Source organism: Prosopis cineraria, unplaced genomic scaffold, assembly GCF_029017545.1.
Source record: "Prosopis cineraria cultivar Desert tree isolate PC_DT_omini unplaced genomic scaffold, ASM2901754v1 PC14, whole genome shotgun sequence".
Taxonomy (NCBI): Eukaryota; Viridiplantae; Streptophyta; class Magnoliopsida; order Fabales; family Fabaceae; genus Prosopis; species Prosopis cineraria.
Window position 1 is genome coordinate 7,180,990 of NW_026555345.1, and position 15,549 is coordinate 7,196,538.

Below are 15,549 nucleotides of genomic sequence, written 5' to 3' on the forward strand. Positions count from 1 at the left end.
TGATGACAAAAACTAAGATCATCGTTGCACACGAGTGTTTTAATAGTGCCATGATTTGTGTGTAAGATAATGATGATGCCTGAGATGAGGACAAGAGTTTGTCTTTGTTGGTGAGGTTGAAGGAGAAAATGTTGTTTATAAATCTAATCAAAGGTAATGTGAAGTTAATTCTTCTGCTAACACACACAACATCAAAAACGTTTTCAGATCGAAGTTATTATTATAACTTAAATGTTAACTTATAAGTTGAAAAGTTTGCATTTATCAGGTTAGGAGAGTTTGTGGGATGTTATTTTAGCTTAATTAATAATGTTAGGAACATTTTGACTATCTATTTAATCTATCACCTATTACCATGTCACATTATTTCACTCCTCTATTAGAATCATGGTATTGAAATTCAAGTCATCCAAACCGGTTAAATTGATAAATTGTTGAACTAGCATTTTGATTGACTTAATAAAATATTTTGTTTATAACCACACAAAGTTTATTATGATTTATATAATTAATTCTTGAATCAATATCTTAACTGATTCAATAACTAGCTCAATTTTTAATAATTTGCTTAGAATGATAACACTTAAAAGAATTAGGTTAAGTTGCAGCATCAAATGATAACAAATGATAGATTAAAACGGACAATCAAGATATTTCAAATAAAGTTGGACTACAAATAACAATATTACATCTGAATCCTTGGAACATCATCTCTATGTTCATTTAGTATGGCTTGGAAACTAATGTTTCACTTTCAAGTCTTTAATCACATAATAATTAAACTTTCTTCTAGCAAACTGATCCTGAAATACTTACTGAAGTTGAGCAAATGAAGTTTTATAACTCATGAATTATTAGGTTATGGTTTCAATGATGAAGCATTTAAAACCATCATAACATCATGAGAATGTTTCAACTTACAAACGCATCATCTTCTTCTTCTTCTTCTTCTTCTTTGACAGAACGCATCATCCTTCTTACTCGAAGCCTTTTTTCTCAAGCCATGGCTGTGATCATTTGGTATGGATTAAAACATTCAAGGCAGTTCAAAACTTCCTGTGATGTACCTGAAACAAACATTAAAAACTCGGCATAATAACACCTCACATTTCTTATTTGTATCTAGCAGACCAATTATATATCCACATGTCCCCCCCCCCCAAAAACACACCCATACTCATGAGAAAGGTACAACCCAATGATTCATAGAGTCAAAATAAATTATCGTCACTTACTAGAATCTCGAAGGAGTAATTAAACAAAATATATGAAAGAAAATAAATATTACAGTTTAACAAAAGACAACAGAAATTATTAAAGTAGAAAACTCCTCAATGTAAAGGTAAAAACAACAAACACCAATGAAAAACTTCAAAAAAGGTCACAAGAGAGTCTTAATCAAATACGCAAACAAGTGTAAACAACCGATCAAAGCATCAAACTTATAAAAGAGGATAAAAAACATGAAGAACGCTCAAACCAAAAGCTATAATGCAAACAGAATAACTCTCACGGCAAATAATAATTCAATTATCCAACAATTAAAAAGGACAAACCAAATTTTCTAAACTAGGTGACAATTTAAACCCGATTCAATGGTTAATGAATCCATAAACATAGATTTTCCAAAATTGTCCCATGAACATGGGAAGCAGCTTTCTTTCTTCCTCCCTCTCAAATGGCTACAACTAAACCTTAAATATGACCTCTCACAATTACCCTAACCTAAACCCTCTCTACTTTGAAACTCATAATGAATTTCAATAGCGAGCATTTTTCCACATAGGAAGAAGCCTAAACCCAGCAAAATAGATAGATAGATATCCACATGACATGTCAATCTTTAAAAGGAGAACTACAAGGTAAGCATATAATGTCAAGCATGCAGGATCTTGTCCTTCAATTTAACATGTCAAATGTTGGCCAAAAAATTTAATTGCATGAACGTATTTTTGAACTCATTACAAATATTATACCCTGTCTGTGTGAAAAATATCAGAAAATGACCTTCGCTTGGTAACAAGCTAAATGATAGAAGATTCATTCATAAGAGATAAGACCCATGTTACAGACGGACAGCCTAAAGTAAATGGCATTCTTTCCTCCTTGTTTGAGCAGACATGACAATTTTGAGAACGCTTCTTCAAAAACCGACATGTTTAAAGTCACAGCACACTTCAAATCACATTCCGTTGCCCACCAAGTGATTCAAAAACTTAGCTTAAAAGACCAGGAAACAAGAGTAAAAACGTTTAAGATATAAATTGACTTACTGCACCTAATACATCCAAGAGTTACCCACCTACATAATACTTTCGGGGCTTAAGAAGAGAATCGAGCAATTCACATCAACAAAACTTGGTACATCCCATGCTGTGTTTGCACAGACTACCATTAGAGAACATGAAAAGATAGTCATAAAAAATTTTCTCCACACTATATTTCCATCATAAAACCCAATAACAAATACTTGAGAAAACCTTCAGGTCCTGATGCAAGTCAACGGCAAAGGAGTTACCGTTTCACATTTAAAATGAAAAGTAGTTGTAATAAACCAAAACAACAGCTTCCAAGTTGCATTTATGAGAGAATACTGGCTTAATCACTAAATATAAGACATGCTTTGAAATTTTTGTCTAAATAGATTTACAAGGATTCAGAACCATAAATTCTATACAGGACATTTTGGTGATCACCTTACACTAACAAAAAAAATCACCCAGATCCAACTACCTTATATTACAATAGAACATGCTCTTTACATATCAAACCTCCTAAACAATACAAGGCTTGCTTTTCTGCTGTTCCAACATCAAACTATCCACAAAATATTAGCATTAGGATGATCACCAAACTAAAACATTTGATATATACATAGGTAACAGAACTTCTTGCTTCCGTCCGAAACATTCAAAATTCTCTCTAGTTGTGTCAAGTTTTTGAAAGTGGTGGCACTTAGCTCCTTATATGTACACTTCCTCTGAATGAAGTTTTAAGCAAAAGCAGGGATGCTAGAATTCTGGCGATCCCTATTGAGGCAATCAAATCCTTCTACTCTAACTGCAGCCGGTGTGAGTCCAAATTTCATTCTAGCACATCCTCCCTTGCGTGATGCAGAAGAGGGAGATTGTAATCCTGACGGGATGAATTTCCCAGCACGGGAGTGTTCTTTTCATCTGCAAAACGTGCATCTTGAACCAATGGATTTGCAGCTCGGACTGGAGGGGACCCACAAAAATATGGTGGTGATGCTGCTGCCTGACTTGCACATTCTTCCCCGTGACTCTCCTATTGAAATCAAGTTACCAATTAGCCAATTTACTTTCACAGCAAGTGAAAGATCCATGAAGGTAAAAACTGGAATTTTGGAAACTAATAATCACTGTAACAAGATTCATTCACAAGAGTTCAAGATATTTAAAAGAAAAATATCTCGCTCTACTATCCAGTTTGTAGTACTCAGGAGTTACCTTCCTAAGAATAATGTCCAGAACCTCTGCCCCAGCTTTTGAGTCAGACCCGCCAGTTTGTTGACTGCATGCAAAACCGCAACCCAGAACAGATCAGCCTCTCAAATGCTTCCAAAACACAATAATTTCATCAAAAACCAAAATAATCATTAAGACTGTTACCTCAAATGCCATCTAAAAGGCCTTATAGGCATATCAGATAAAATCCCAACTCGGCGTGGCTTAGGGCAAATGACAGAGTCCTGCTCAGTATTAGGAAGAGAACCTCTCACCACATCACAGGCTGCAAAGGCGTTCTGCTGAAGACTGTAACAGTTCATCTTGGGGAACAATTTCGCTCCACAGTAGAACGCCTAGGCACAGGAATAACAAGATATATTCAGGAAATGCCTTAGGATATAGCAAAATTTGAAACTTTCGTTCATGAAATGAGATTCAATTAGCTAACAGATGTATCCGTGGAGCCAGATAACGTCATTCAAACAACATGAAAATTAGATCTAGAGATCAGATGAAAAATCTCAGAAACCATTTTCTTCTCTCCTAATTTTCACGACGCCAGGGATCTTAAGAAAGAAAAACAAACAAATGAACATATCAACACCAGATCTGAATTCTCGGCCTGGGAAAGACTTCAGATTTGTTTTCAAATCGCGAAAAACCAAAAAAATAAAAATCATAATGACAACGGTTAGCCACTTTTTATGCTACCGCGTCCGGAGAACCTATCCAGTCACAGAATTAAAGGGAGTTTATGAAATAGATCTTCGTTTGAGTGCAATGAATAACAAAACAAGGTACGGCTAGAAATTCAGATCTGTCCAAAGAAACCATTTTTTCAAGCATCTTTACAATTTAAGAAGATTAAACGGATCAGATCTGAAATGAAGACCTTAAAACACCCAAAAAAACACACAGGTGAAAGAAACTAGAAGTAGGGTGGATAGAACATCGATGGAGAAGTACCTTGACACGGGAATCTCCAAAAAGAATAACTCAACGGAGCTGAAAGCCACAAGGAGAACAGATCTAACAGAGCTGGATCATATTTATAGGGCGGAAAGAAACGCTGTTTTAGGGTATTTGGGCTCGGGAGATCTCTGTACGACGTCGTTCTCAAGTTGATATTCTTGACGCCACACGTGGTCCAGTGTTGTTAGTGGCCGAGTAGGAGTAATTTAGATCCCACGTTTTTTTAATTACCAACTAGAAGACACGATAGATACTTTAATAAATTTATTCAAATATTAATAATTCATACATTTATATAATTATATTATAGAATATCAAAAAATGTGGTAATACCTGAGTTCTTGTGTAAGTGTTTGGATCAAACGCTTGCCATTCTTAGCCCCTTATTATTAGTTTTCATAGTAATTTCTTCTCTTTGTTTTAAATTTTTATACCATTGTTTATTAATAAATTTCTTTTTTATCTAAAGAAGCTTTTTTTAAAATTTAGTTACTTCATAATCATTGGCATTGTAACTGTAAGTATAATAATATAATTTAGATGATTGTTTGTTATTATCATTTTAATTTTTTATAATATTTATTTGTAAAATTCTTTAATTGAGTGCAATGGAAGCGTACGCTTTCTGTGCATCTTACGGGAAGTAAATACTTAAAACATATATTAATTAAAAAATTCAAATAAATATAGACATGATTACTTCTAAAAGAAAGGATTTATTGTTACACTAGATTTTGTAAAATAAAAATTGGCATTCTTAGATAAAAATACAGTTAAATTTGCATGAGATTCATTATTTTTAGAATAATTTTACTAAGCGCACTATTTTTTATATTTTTATTGTAATATAATCAGTGGATAAAATTTCAAATAATTGATGAGAAAGAATTTAATCATAGATTTTATTATTTTATTTTTTTACTGCTTTAGCTGTTCAATTATTTAAGATGGCCATGTCTTTTATTTTCTCCTTTAGGGGAGGGGTAAGATTCAAAATTTACTTTGTTAAAAAGATAAAGTGAAGAACTTGATTTTAAAATTGAGTAAAATATGCCAACGTCCTTTTCATTTTCTCTTAATTATAGAGACATCCCTTTTATCTTTTAAAAGAAAAAAATATAATTTTGGGTATTCTAACTCTATATATTTTTATTTTTTTATATTTTATATCTCTTTATAAATGATGTTATAGGAATTTAAAATATCAAAAAATAAAAATATACAGACCTAAAATATTTAAAAAAGTGTAAGGACTTGTAACAAAATTCAAACAAAAAGCCAGGATTCAAAGTTATGTTTTTTTAAAAAAAAAAACTACACAAACTTTCTTTAAAATCAAAATTTACATAGTAGCATATGCCTCCCTTTTATTTTAAAGATTTAATTTCCATTCATCCAAATGTTAATTAACAGTTAAATCATATATTTTGGATTAAAATATCCTTATGTAACATAAATGTTATACAAGAGTTATTTAAGTTTTCAAATGATAATTATAATATATAAGTTGACAAATATAATATTAAATATAAACAAACTAATTTATATAGTAAAAATAAGTCTAAAAGTCATTTATATAAACTTATTTATACAGTAATTTTTTAAACTTTAAGTATATAAGTCGGAAAAACAATATTTCAAAAATTTAATAAATTAGAAAGTTTCTTGGCCAAAAAAATTAGTAATTAAATATAACTAGAGATAAATTAATTAATATAATTTATACTATATTAATTTTAATATTATATAAAAATTTTATGAAAATGTAATCATAATGTTCTTGAAAATTGGAGGAGAGACTACATTAGATTATTATGAAAAATTAATAATTTTAAATTTTTTTCATATATTTTAATTATCACAATAAAGCGTTTTTGAATTTTAAACGAAATATTCGTAACAGTGTTAAAAAAATGGACAAAACTATATATGTTTTAAAAATAAATGAGAGGTCTCTATAACTTTAACAAACTGGAAGAGAGATCATTGTATTTTGCTCTTTAAAATTTAATTAAATTTTCAATTATAGGGATGAGAAAACATTGTTTATTGTTTTCTTATTTTTACAGGAACAAATGTTTTTGAGTCACATTTATATCATTATAATAAAAATTGCACATATCAATTGCTCACAACATTATTATTTATTTTCCCATATAATTTGTACAAGTACAAAGGTAAATCTAATGCAAAAAATTTCATATTTTAATTAATCCAAGTAATTGATATAGGCTTTCTATGCAATGCATAGGGGAGTATAAATTGATTGTCATTAACAGGAAAAATAAATTCAAAACAAGGAGAATGATATATATATATATATATATATATATATATAAACAAGCTCAATGTTGAGAAGCACAATAAATTCACTTAATTAAATATTACTTATCCAAGCCTTTACTTATACATAGATAATTATATGTTGCTTTAAAATAGTAAGAAGTATAAAGGGGGTTGAAGATTTTGTCGCACGATAGTGAGAATAAATGTAAATTTACCCCTATGAATTATGAATGTGGATTATACAGAGGTGTTCAATAATGTGAAAACATACAATGTCTTGTGTACTTTATTTTATATATTATCCTATATGGCATGAATGATATGAGTATGCGATCATTAGTTTTATTTGTATAAAATGAATAACTTTGCCAATATTTATGTGATATAATTTTTTAAAATTGATACTTCCCGTGCGTCATACGGAGAGCCAATGTTAGTTTTGATAATAACAAAATATTTTAGAATTATTTTAAATAATATAATATTGGATATTTGAATTATTACTATTTAATTATGGAAATAAGAGTCTCGACCAATTAAGGAAATTGTATTGATTATCGCATAATATCTTGACCAGACTGCACATTAATGAAGAACGACTAATTCGAATTGTAAGAAAGGAAAAATTAGGCACTGTGATAAAAAAAAAAAAGAAGAAGAAGATAATTTGAAAGGACAATAGTACAAATTTAAAAGGCATAATAAGAACAATTTGAAGACAATTTGCAAAATAAAGGAGGAGCCTCTCCATAACATTCAATTATTAAAGAGTATAGCCCTGTTTGATATGATAAAAGAATTTTAGATAAAATTAAATTTTAAAAGTATATTTGATATGATGATAAAATTTTAATATAATTTTAATAAATATTTGTATTTAAAATAAGAAAAGATCAAAATACCATTTTCATCAAAATTAAAGACCACCTATGGCCCTTGCCTTCTTCCCTTTTCTTCAGTGGCAACACATGGATCCATTGAAAAAACATATTATAATCATTCCAATGATAAAGCAAAAAACCATAGAAATTCAAGACAACTTAAGTGCATGTCCAATAATAATCAATGAATATGCACAAGTCAAATGAGGTACCATCAAACTTTTTGCTAGAGAAGGTGCCAAGAGCGATGGCACCATCACCACTAACGCCACTACATCAATTCCAACAATGCCCCTGTCTCAAGTTGGTATCCACCTCTAGATTGCCATTGCCATGGACATTGTGCTCGAGTTTTTGCTAGAACAGTAGTGGAGAAGCTTACATCTAAAGGATCCCAAGATGCTGCTAGTGAAGATTGGAACCAAGGTCAATGAAGAGGGAAACTAAGATAGTGGCTGTTGAAGGTTGAAACTCAATGATGAATTGGTTGGAGAAGGCAAAATGGGATTCTATGGAAAAGAATTACATTCTTTAAGAGTGAGGAAGGAATTTGATTTCGGGGATATTTCAAGGACTATAACAAAAAAGCTTTTTTACAATGATTAAAAATGACTTTTTATATTAATTCATATGACGACGTTCTTTCAAAAAGTGTAGAAAGTTCTTGAGAACTAATGTACAAAGACTATTTTTCTACATTAGTTATAAATAACAATGTTGAAAGTTATTTAATATATTAAAAATTAAATTATTACCTCAATTTCTACATTAGTTATAGACACAACTGATATAGAAAGTTAATTTTCTATATTGATTGTAGCAATAGTTATTGCTATAACTAATGTGAAAAATCAACTTTTTATATCGATTGTATCTATAACAAGTGTAAAAAATGATTATAATATATATATATATATATATATACACATGAATTTCATTACTATGCATAAAAATAAACAGTCAGATAGCATAATTCATATAGAATTTTCATCTAAACAGCACAATCCTCTTTAATTATCAAAAGCTATCAACTATGCAATATAATTCATTTAAAATTCTTAACAATTAAAATTGTCAAAATCAACTATCCAAAACTATACACAAGGTATTCAAAACTTGCCTTAAACTAACAAACTTATTAAAATTGTCTAAAACTATCTAAGGTCACTAACTTTTCACAAAATATATTGCCCAACATACGTCGATGGAGTAATGTATACAACGAAAACATATAGATATCTAGAATTAAGGTCATAAGGTTCAAGGTATTTCTACAACCAAAACAATGAACTTGTTGTATTAAGGGCATAGGACTCAGCTCTAGCATACCTTATTCTTGATCAGGGGAGAATCATTAACAAATTAGTATCATGTTTCTTAGATAATGACCAAAACAAGAATTTATATATAATCTAGCTTGAGAATTGAGATGATAGTGGGAGTCCATTCAAAGCATCAGGCATTTGATTTTTGAAGTTTTCTTAGTGATTAATCAAAGAAAAATTAAATACTGGGAGAAAATCAAACAGATTGCATATATAAATAAATCCAGTTCCATAATGCCTTAAAATAGATAATACCCTATCCATTAAAAAATATGAGGTATTTTTAATTGAATCTCACTCCCTAATAAAGTAGTTACTTACTTTTAAACTAATCCTATCTTTTCATATTTATCTCTATTAAACACTCTATAATAAATATAAAGTCATTATCAATAGGGACACTTTTGAAAAAAATAATTATACCTCGAAAGACTAAAAATGCCTTAAATTTTTTAACATCCAACTCCTCAAAAAATATTTTAAATTTTTTAATGGAAGGAGTATATAATTATTATACCTCAAGTTAATTAAGTTTTCAATTGGTGGCGTGCGCACACATTTGGCAACATGGCAATGAAAGAAACTCACAGGGACTTAGGCAAAGAAAGAAGTGGTGTGTTGGTTTAGCTTTGTCTCTCTTGATGAAACCCCTTCCAAAAGATATGCGATGTCACAGTAACATGATCAACATAAAAGTCTAATGCAGAATATACCAAGAGGGCAATATTTTTATATTTGTGCAAGTTGATTTCAAATTTAATATTCAACTAGTAAAATTTTTGTCTAAATTATAATTTAGAATTTCTACACATCACTTATTTAGCCTATAAACCCTTAAATCATTATTAAAAATCCACCAACTTAGTCTTTTAAACTCCATATTATCATAATCATCACCAAAACAAACTAAATAACAGCTGTTTAACATCAAAATCACCATAAAATTTAAATTCAATAGTTGGGTATTCCAAAAAATAAAAACCTTAACTATATACTGTATAAAAACTAACTTAAAGAAGATATTAGAGGGTAGGAACAACATTAGACATGCTTACCTTAGTAATTTGAGCCAAAAAAAAAAAACTTGGAATCAATCCCTCCACCAAACCTTAGCAAAGAGAATTAATTTCAAAGAAATTGAAGATAAAGTTTCGAGAAGAGGATGAGAATAGCTGGGGAGAATCAATACCATTAAAGATATGTAATTTCAAGCAAGAAAAATGGGAAGGATTGAGGAGAAAATTCTATCTATGAGTAAAAAAATAATAATAATAACGTCCAAGTGAGAGAAGGAAAATGATGGAGAAATTTAAAACAAAATTATATCAATTCCTTAAGGAACAAAAATTGATGTGGAAAGTAATTAATTTTTAAATTTTAAAAATTATAATTACTGTTTACATCAGTTGACTAGGCAATCGATATAAAAAATATTATTTTCTTATTTTCTACATTGGTTGCCTACTCAACCGATGTAAACAGTAATTATAATTTTTAAAATTAAAAAATTAATTTCTTGAGGAATTGATGTAAAAATAGAGTTAGGAATAAGGGTTGGGTTTAGATGATCGGGTTTGAAGGCCCTGTTTAAATAAGGGTTCATGCTTTGAGAATAAAATTTTATTTTAAAGTAACGAGCTTGAGGGCCTGACCTTGATAAACCTTATACAAAAGGGCTCGAGCTCAGACAGCCCTTCAAACCCTATTATATTATTATTAATTTTTTTTTCTTTGGTAGAACACACATTTGAAACTAAAGACCTGCTTACCTGAAGCCCTAATTCTACATGCATTATATTATTATTAATTTTAATTTATTCTAAAATTAATTTAATATAATTTAATAAATATCAGTGTATAGTATAAAATTTTTGATATTTTTTTATTTTTTATAATTATTATGTTTCTGTATTTATAAAAAATAAATTATTTTTTAACCAAGATTTAAATTTTATTACTAGACTTTTAAATGTATGTTGTTTAATTTTTAAAAGATAATGAGAATTTTAATTTTTTTAATTTTAAAATATTTTAATTAATTTATAGTGCTTAATTTTTTTCATAACAGGGCTTGCAGGCCTAACCCTGAGCCTTTCAAATAAGAGCTAGGTGTAATAGTTCTCATTCCACCTCACCAAGTGCCTTTTAAACTGGGCCAACCCACCTCACGGCAGTGAAAGCCAGCTTTCTCTAAGGTGATACTTGGTTTATTCTTCACCCCCTTAAATAGGTCTTTTAAAACTTTCCCAAACTCGAACATCTAACTTCTACCATCTTAAAAAAGTTATGGCTAAGTTTGCTACTATTGAGTTAAGTTGATATAATATTTAATTTTATTAATATAATTAAATAAATATTTAATTTTTTATAAAAATATTAACATGTGTTTTAAGTATAAATTATGTACTCAATGATTTTTTTATAATGAATTTGTTACTAAATCAATGAACCTAGTATAGAATTTTATGAATTATTTGAATTTTGAACCTTTAACCATTGTCAAAACTAAAGATTTGTATAATGATGTTGGCTTTTCTTTTATTACCCAAGGTATTTTCATAATTAGCAAGTATGAGACTACTTCCTTAAAAAATATGAGCATTATTTAAAAGGTTGTCCTCCAGATGTTTTTCCATACACGCCTCTAAAAATCAAACTTTAAAATGATATTTGAGGAACACAATCTGCTACTATCTATGTCACACCAAGTTGGTAAGATGTTGGTTTTTTTTTTTGGTTATTTGGAAGGGAAGAATGTATAGATTGCAAGGACGAGTTGTTCTGAAGATAAATGATGATAGTTCTAAGGCTGAATATACTACAATGTATTGTGTGTTATTCTTAAGATTTACAAAGCGCTCCAAAGAATTTCTTCCTCCCTTGTTTTAAGAGGAAATTTCAAATTTACAAATATGGAAGTAATGTTAATGATGAAGAGACTAAACTCTATCATCGAGCTCATTTTAGTATTATCACCTCTTCTGAACAATTTCTTAATTCATATCAAACTTCTGATGTTTTTGTTTTGTTTTGTTTTGTTTTTTTAATATACAAAATAAGTTATAAATATTCATTGTTCAGTTATAACTGCCTTTTGTCAAATTATAAATTCTTTAAATTTAAAATATAAAAGTATTTTGTGAATTTTATGAGACCTCTAAATAATAAATTCTCTTTTATGAGAACTAAATGTAATTTTTCCTATCGCTTTCTCTTCTTATACTTTAATAACTTACTTAGATTTAAATATTAATTTATAAAACTTAGTAATAATATTTTTTAATAATTTTTATATATCATTCTAAATAACATACAAAATTAAGAATATATCAATATTATTACTATAGGTTCAATAACGAAAAATCAGTGAATCTTAAATCTTTATTTTACCTATTGCATTTATTGACCTAAATTCTTATATTTATTGTAAATTTATAATTTTATTCTCATTTATCATAAATTAAAAAAATAAAAATAATCTTTATTTTTATAAAAATATAGATTACATTGAGATATTTCCTCCGTTAAAAAATGAAAGGTATTTTTTGAGGAGTTAGATGTTAAAAAATGTAATTTATCTTTCGAGATATAATCATTGCCTTTTTTAAAAGTGTCTTTATTAATAATAATTTTATATTTATTGTAAAGTTTTTAATAGGAATAAATGTAAAAAAATAGAGTTAGTTAAAAAATAAGTAATTACTTTATTAAAAAATAAAATTTAATTAAAAATATATTATATTTTTAAATGAAAAGAATATTAATTATTATCATAACTGTATATACGTGACATCGACAAGGTAACAATAACAAACAGCTGTAGAGATTCTTTTGTAGGACACTGAAAATGACAAATTGTAAAAGTTAAAGTATTAGCATTGGGAATTCTTTATTCAATTCAAAATTAGTATTACAAACATCGTGGTGGCGAATTTGTCCTTTCGTCCAGAGGAGAAAACAAGATGCAGCAACAAGAGAGAGAGAAACGACAATTTGAGCTGTAAGATCGCAAACTAAGAATATAATATTAATAATTAATAATTAATAATAATTATAGGATCTAAGATCAGAAAAAGTGGGGAGAAGAACGGAAAAATGAAACAAACAAGATTCATAGGCAGTTATTAATTATTCCCCAGGCTGGCTTCCACCAATCTCACGCACCTTTGACTTTCTTGTCAAAGCGAGGACTTTTTTCCCGCGAATATTAGTTGCTTTGGAAAACGCTCCCTTGATCTTTGGTTGATGGCGACCTCTTTGAGCACCTTTTTAACCTTGTTAGTTGTTAATCTTTCACTCCTGCCAATGCTAATTAAATGAGATAAAATTTTAAAATTTTATATTTGTATTTATTCTTAAATGTAAAGTAAAAATTTACTTCCTTACCTTCTTCACACATATATTAAATTTTTTAATATAAAATTTTAAAATTTTATATTTGTATTTATTGTTAAATATAAAGTAAAAATGTACTCCTAAAATTTTATATTTGTATTTATTGTTAAAAACGTTCATCACGCATGTAATATAGTATTAGGCTATTAGTATATTGCTTTATACTTAATATTTTATTTATTCACGGTTAAGTGTTAACACAATCTCTCTAGTCTTTATTATAAAATACTTTTAATTATTTTATTAAAACAATTAAAAAGTAATTAAATCATTAATTTTATTTTAAAATAAAATAAATTTTTAATTTCACCCTTATTTGAATAAAAAATTTAAATTTATATTATATTATCTCTCCTAATTAGTAAGTTTAAATATGAATAATATTAAAAAAACTTAATTAATATCTCATTAAATGTATTATTTTAAAATGAAAGAATCCTTTTAAAAGGCACTTTATAATAAGAACGAGAGGAATACTAAATAAAATAATAGAAATTGTTAGTTTGTCAAATTGTTGTTGATTAATAATGCATTGATATGTGCGTGTATTATTTTTTAGTTTGGCCTCCCACACTCCAAGTTTTGGTTCCACCTTGATGGAGTTCAAATGGCCAAACAGAGTTTGTGAAAATGAATGTGGTTGGATGTTTTTCTCAAAACCATGATTTTGATAGGTATAATTGATTATTTTCAAGTATTCAAGTAAGTTCTATGTCATTTAAGAAGCCTGCTCTTAAGCTTGAGCCCTCAGGGCTTTAAGTCATTTTAATTATTTTCATAAAAAAAATTTTTAAAATACATATAAAAAATAAAATAAATTAAAAGAAAAATATAACTGTTAATTCTTATAGTTTTATCATATTTTATTTTTTGTTCATCTCGTTATTTTTTAATATTTCAAGTCACTATAATTTTTTTATTTGTAACGTTAATCTTGTATTTTTAAATATGCACAGAGAGCAATAATGATACAATACTAACACTATTAAATCAAGGCATTTGATACATAAGGTAAAAAAACTTAACTCACAATAAGTATAAATCACTTTTCAATGCCAACAAACATTGCAACTAGAACAGTCTTCGTCAAAAAGTAATCGTCCCCTTTTTTCACCTTTTGCTAGTTCAAATTGACCGCTCATTGTTTTTAAACATGTTAATGTTCTCATTAATATTATTAATCATACATTAAATAATTTAACGCTATTTTTAATGTACATCATCATCTCTCTGGGTATGTTTAAAAGTAAAAGGACTAGCATTGTAAATGAAAAAAACTAAAAGAATTTGAAGCATTAAAAAATGTAGAAATTAATAACAAAAAGTGCTAAAATTATGTAGACCAATAGTTATGCTTTTACTGAATTAAATCATAAATGATTAAATATTAATCAATTAAAGTATCAAATCATTGTTCAAATGTCCATAGTCAAACCAAATAAAGATGAATAAATCAAATAAGTCTTATCTAAATATTAATAAAACAATAATACTCAAACTTTAGCATCATGGTTGTGATTATCATTATCATCTTCATTACCATCATCTCCAATATTAACAATATTGGATTGTTCGTGTTTCACTATGATTTAACTCTTTAGTAATAAAAAATATCATTTTTTTTAATTTAGGCTAGTGCTTTCTTTCCCTCAACACTTTACTCTCTTTTTTACATTCAGCTTCTCTCCCTCCTCATTTATTAAATATTAATAATTTTTTAATACAAAATATATAAATACATCAACACACCCAAATATTAAGTCTGGCTTGACGGACTTAGCCCCTTTTGCCAGCTCTACCAAATGGAGGAGCAGTCTATATTTTTAGAAGTTTCATTTTTCAATTATCTTATGAAATATTAATTAAGAGAAATGTTGTATTTATCCCAAAAATACCTCTGACAAAAAAATTACTTGATCCCATTAATTCGGCTCATTCAGTGTAAAGAGAATCAACCATCAACTCTGTGTGTGTGTGTGTGTTGAAGTGTATATTTGGATTGTAGTATTTTATGGACATTAACTTATTACAGTGGTCTGTGTGAATTACTTGAAATGCTTTATAATATACAATAATGGAAAATTGATGGAGTGTAGATATTGATGGTAAATTTACAAGCTTAAAGGAAATAAGGTTACAAAAAAAGATTTATCGATTTGCTATAAGACTAGCAATTTTATATAGTAGTAAATGTTAGCTTTGACAGGACAGCAATAGTAT

The 15,549-nt window shown here is 28.2% G+C and overlaps 1 pseudogene; it reads right to left on the bottom strand.

Annotated features, from left to right (window-relative positions):
- Nucleotides 1–2,598: 2,598 nt before the first annotated feature.
- On the bottom strand, nucleotides 2,599–4,548 carry LOC129292210 (uncharacterized; annotated as a pseudogene).
- Nucleotides 4,549–15,549: the final 11,001 nt, after the last annotated feature.